The following is a 5,124-nucleotide window of genomic DNA, read 5'->3' as shown; positions in this document are numbered from 1 at the left end:
CTACTGTCACGTGGCCCGGGTCTGCGCATTTTATTGGCTGGCGCCTACTCTACGGGGTTGAATTTACAGGGCTGCTTTCCATTCGTGGGGCCGAGTCCCAGGGAGTTGGCAATAAAAAAAGGACGCGGAGCGGATCCAAAGGCGCCGGCCGGCCTCGTAACCGGGCGTCACGCTCTGCCCGCTCGGAGACCCGCAGTGCACGCCGGGCCGCCCGGGCCTCTGAGAGCGGACGCGGAGTGCGCCGGGAGATTTCGTGCGGGCCCGGGCGGGCAGCATTGTCCGCGCAGAGGCCTTCTTGGGGTGCCCGGCCCTCGCCCGAGTTAGAGGCGGACAGACACCCAGCTTCCCACAGACTTTCTTACCAAGCGCTCAAGCCGATTCGGCCACAGCCTTCAAAAGCAACCAAGAAGGGGCAGCTCAGGGCAGCGTAAATCAAGACTACCCCCTGACCAAGGCCAGGGCCGCGGGAGATGTTCCAGGTTCGGTGCCAGCCTCCTCCTGGACGGAGAAGGGCAAACGACACCCAGCGTTTGGTGTCAGGAGTCTCTCTGTCTTGAATCCCTGAATTCCCAGGCTGGAGATGACTTCAGTGCAATTGCCCACAGGACAGGATTATTCCGTAGGCACAGTAAAAGCATATTCCTCAGCACTTATCAGGGCAAGGGGCTCAAAAAGACCAATAGAAAACGTTTTTAGAAAATATTAGAAGTAAGTGATTTTAGTTTCCAATACTTGCTATTTGGTTTGATTTGAGGACTTGGCATTTTTGTTTTCAGTTAAGATGGAGTTGCACGAAGTTTCTGTCCTGCTCCCTCACCCTCACCATTCCAAACACAAACTGCATCTAGGTCCTGCAGCAAAGGCATGCCCTCTTTTGAAGCAATGCCAGTCTTGTTAAGAACACAGACTCGAGCCCACAGATAGACTGTTTGGTGTTTTGCTATTCTGTTTATGCACAAAGGAATCCTTAACATGTTTGTCCTCAAGGAGCAAAGAAAGCATCTAGTAAAAAATGCAAATCATATCTGACAGTGAAGCTTTCCAGCAAAAACCTTCTGCTCTAGAATGCATAATGTACTCAAGCATAATAAGATCTACTACTACAGACTTTTAGCATAATTACCTGTCGGCAACAAAAACCGAGGAAACTGAGTATCAGTCTCTTGGACCTAACTGTCGAAGGGAACCTGGCGAAGGACAACGGGGAAAGGAACAGACAGCTATGCTTTGTAGCACAGGGGGTGACTTTAAAAAAGCTATTTCTATAGCAGTCTTCACAATTCCTGTCACAGGCTTGACACATTTATCTGCTGTTGAGGCCACTTTTGCCTGTTTCTAACCTCTGTCTGCCTGAAAAACTACAAATTAGATGATCATATGGCCCCCAGCCAGAAATCTAGGAGGCAGCAAGCCAGCGGTCAATTTTTTTGTTGTTGTTTCTAAATAAGAAGACAAAATCCTGACTTAAAATAATCCGAATAAATTTCACATAGTGAAGGTTTTTCCAGCTGAAAGTCTTAAAATACGGCATCTGGAAAGGGCCTTAGTCTATTGCTCCCAGGGCGCTACTATATCGTCATTAAACAGCCCACAGATAAGGGAGTTATTGCTCCCTCGTTATCAAGCTGTCAGGAGGTAAATGATGGAACTAAGTTGGATTTGAAGCACTCCCAAATTAAAACAAAAACAAACCTTGCGCTGAGCTGTCAAAAAAGGCATTTTACTGAGAGCTAGGACTCGGATGTGGCCATTGTTAATGGATGCCAAAAGGCAAAAGGTCAGGACTCTTAAAAAGTCACTTTGGGGTCACTTCCCATCGGTAAGCAACAGTTTAAACTGATGCAAAGATAAGCAGAATGAAATTATGACTAGGAAGAAGAAGCTGAGGGCAATATATGCCAGAAATAGGGAAGAGGCTGTCTTAGTTGTTTTCTCTTTTCCCACACAAAATACAAAAACCTGGTACATAAGAGGCATGCACTAATTATTTGTAACCTGAATAAGTGAAGAAACAATCCAGCAAGCAGCAGGAATGTAATATAGTTGGGAAAGGGAACTGTAGCTCAAGCTCTCTGCATGATCCTGAAATGTCATCCTAGTCTGCTGTGATATAACTGCACTGCTCTATTAAAATAGCTCAAATCACCTGCTTCCAGATGCACAGCTTTCCATCATTTCTTACCTTGGATGGCTAAGAATATATGGTAACATAAGAGACTAGACCTTAATTGTTCCCACCACAAACAAGAAATAATTATGTGATATGGTAGAGGTGTTATGTAACTCTGTAGTGGTAATCATATTGCAACATATAAATGTATCAAATTAACAGATTGTACAATTTAAACTTACACAATGTTATATGACAGTTATATCTCAATTTAAAAATTGTACATGGTAATGATTAAGAGAGTGCATTCTGGAATCAGCCTGTGTTCAAATTCCAGCCCTGACACGGAATACCTTTGAACCTAGAGTAAGTTAATGTCAATGACTTGGTTCTATCATCTGTAAAATGGGGATTGCAGCATTATGTAACTCGAGGTTATTGTGAGATTTAAATAAGTTTACACATATGAAGCTATTATAGGACTAGCAGGTCACAGATGCTCAATAACTGTGAACCTTATTAGTGTTAGGGTGCAGTGATAAACATGAAATTGGCCTGTACAACAGACATACACATTCTCTCAGCTTTGATGCACTAAAGGCATTTGTCAACCAGTAGTCAGGAAATAAGCTTTCACAAGAGATCTTGATGGGTTGCACAGATTTTATCTGTCCCACTTTCCAGATTGACATGGGTCTGGTCTTAGTAGGAAATACAGAGTCTGAATCTGTGCTCTGGTCTCCAGAAAAGGCAGGCACAGAGAGACTGTGACTCCTTCGGAGATAGTGCCTGTCTCTTGTGTATCCTCCACAGGATAAGTCCAGTTGGGCACTTTAAAAGGGTGGTGAATACTAATCTGATTAAAATAAAATCTTTACCTTTGTATACAAATGTCTATGTGGGTTGAGTATTAGAAATACAAAATAGTTTAAATAAACTGACAAGACCCACAGTATTTTGTTTGTGGTAGAGTTAAACCATATTATTCTGAGAAATTGTATTTTTAAACTGGATGTCACTTGGTACACAATTCAAAAAGTTTCTAAACTTCTACTAGTTATTACTGGTGGAAATAAATGAAACCAAGTTGGAAAGCTCAAGTCACATATCCATTTATTCTATAAATACTCTTAATGTCTAGTCTGTACTGAAACTTTTATATTACTTTTTTACTGAGATGTAACATGCACATACAGAATGCACAAACCTTAAGTGTATAAGTTGGCTGGTTCTTACATTAGTATATATCCATGTAATCACCATCTAAATTAAGATGTAGAAATATCCAGCAGTCCAGAAATCTCCCATGTGCCCTCACTTAGGTGCTAATCCCCCTTCAGAAGACAACCATTATTTTGACTTATATCACCAGAAATAGTTTTGTTTGTTCTTGAATGTCATAGAAATGGACCCATACAGTATGTATTCATTTTTGCCTGGGTTTTTTTGTTCAACATTATGTCACAGAAATTCATCTCTCTGGTTAGGTGCAGGTATGCTCATTCTTTTTCTTTGCTGCATAGACTGTTGGGCCATTCAATACATATTGAATGAATATGTCACAATTTGTCTATCCAGCATTATTATTATTATTATTTTTAAAATCTTGTTCCCTTCTCTGAGTCTAGGGATTTAAGACTTTCTACAAGATATCATGTTTTTTGCAACCTCAGTGTGGTTCATCCTTGAATTGCAGTGGTTATAAGTGGCTACTGTATCCATCAGAATCCAGTTAGGAAAGAGGTATTTGAAAGATAGCAATACATCCTCACTTGTCTAGCCTTGGGTTATGTCACCTATCCTTCTCTCTGCCATAATCTTGCCTGAAGAGAACTTAGTCTTCCTGACATTCCACAGGACATCACACCGATCCATTACATTGGTGACATTTTGCTGAATGGACGTGATGAGGAGATGGCAAGTACTTGTGATGCATTAGAAAGTCACATGTGTTCCAGGAGGTGGGAAATAATCCTGGTACCAAGTACCATATTGACTAAGGTCCAAGAAATAGAAACCACACTAGGCATTTCAAACAAAAGGGTCTTAATACAAGGAATTGGTTATACAGATGCTAGAAGTCTAAAAGAATAAAATTGATGTTGAGGTAATCCCAAAATTAGCAACTGTAAGAAGTAGCTACCATCTCTAGGGGTGAGAGAACACAAGGGAAGATTTAGCATTACCAGAATGGAGGAACTGGAAGGATAGGCTGGCTTGATTGAGAGACCATTGTAGAACTTCTCTGGTGCTGGGACCTCTAAGACGGTACTGTGCAGCTGGGCCTCGGGCCTCTGAGGGGTGCCCTTGAACTGAGGGCTTTGAGAACCAGAGTAGCAGGGAGCTGGAACTAACTGCAGTTACTGGAGGAGTCCCACAGTAGCTGAAAACAGGAAGAGATGCCCTTCTTATCTCCTCCCACCTTCCAGTTTTTCACCAGTGCCCCCCATAGGCAGAGCCTAAAAGGAAATCAGGTGGCAAGGGGTTCTGGGAAATGTGGTTTGCCCACACCCAGACCCAGCATCTCAGAGTGGAATTGAGAGGGTAGGCTTGTCCTGAGCAACAATAGGTAACTACCATTGCAGATGTCACATCAAGGTTTCACCAAAACAAGAAGATTGCCCCCCCCACCCCCCGCCGCCCCGAGAATATGCCAGTTGCAACTCTTTTGGGTCCTGGTTGAAACCTTAGAAGTTCTAGAACTTCTTCCAAGAATGCTGAAAGCTGTCACCCTCCTTGAATTGTCTAGCACCTTAGGGCTCCTAAACGTCTAACTCCTAAAGGTACAGCAATTGGATATACACCAAGGGAAGGAAAGAGCCTAAGGTCGGGTACACTTTCTCTTCTTAGCCCTATCTGAGGTCAGTGGGACACATTCCAAGAGTCAGTACCTTACAAATGTTACAAGGACTTTCTTGATATAATGACTTTAAGTCTCTCGGGTATAGAAACATGAAAGCAATTGAAGACTACCATCCTTTTCCCCCTTAATGTTCTATTAGGAGTACATGCTC

Source organism: Leopardus geoffroyi, chromosome C1, assembly GCF_018350155.1.
Source record: "Leopardus geoffroyi isolate Oge1 chromosome C1, O.geoffroyi_Oge1_pat1.0, whole genome shotgun sequence".
Classification (NCBI taxonomy): domain Eukaryota; kingdom Metazoa; phylum Chordata; class Mammalia; order Carnivora; family Felidae; genus Leopardus; species Leopardus geoffroyi.
The sequence above is the reverse complement of the archived record's forward strand: the minus strand, read 5'-3'. Positions refer to the sequence as shown.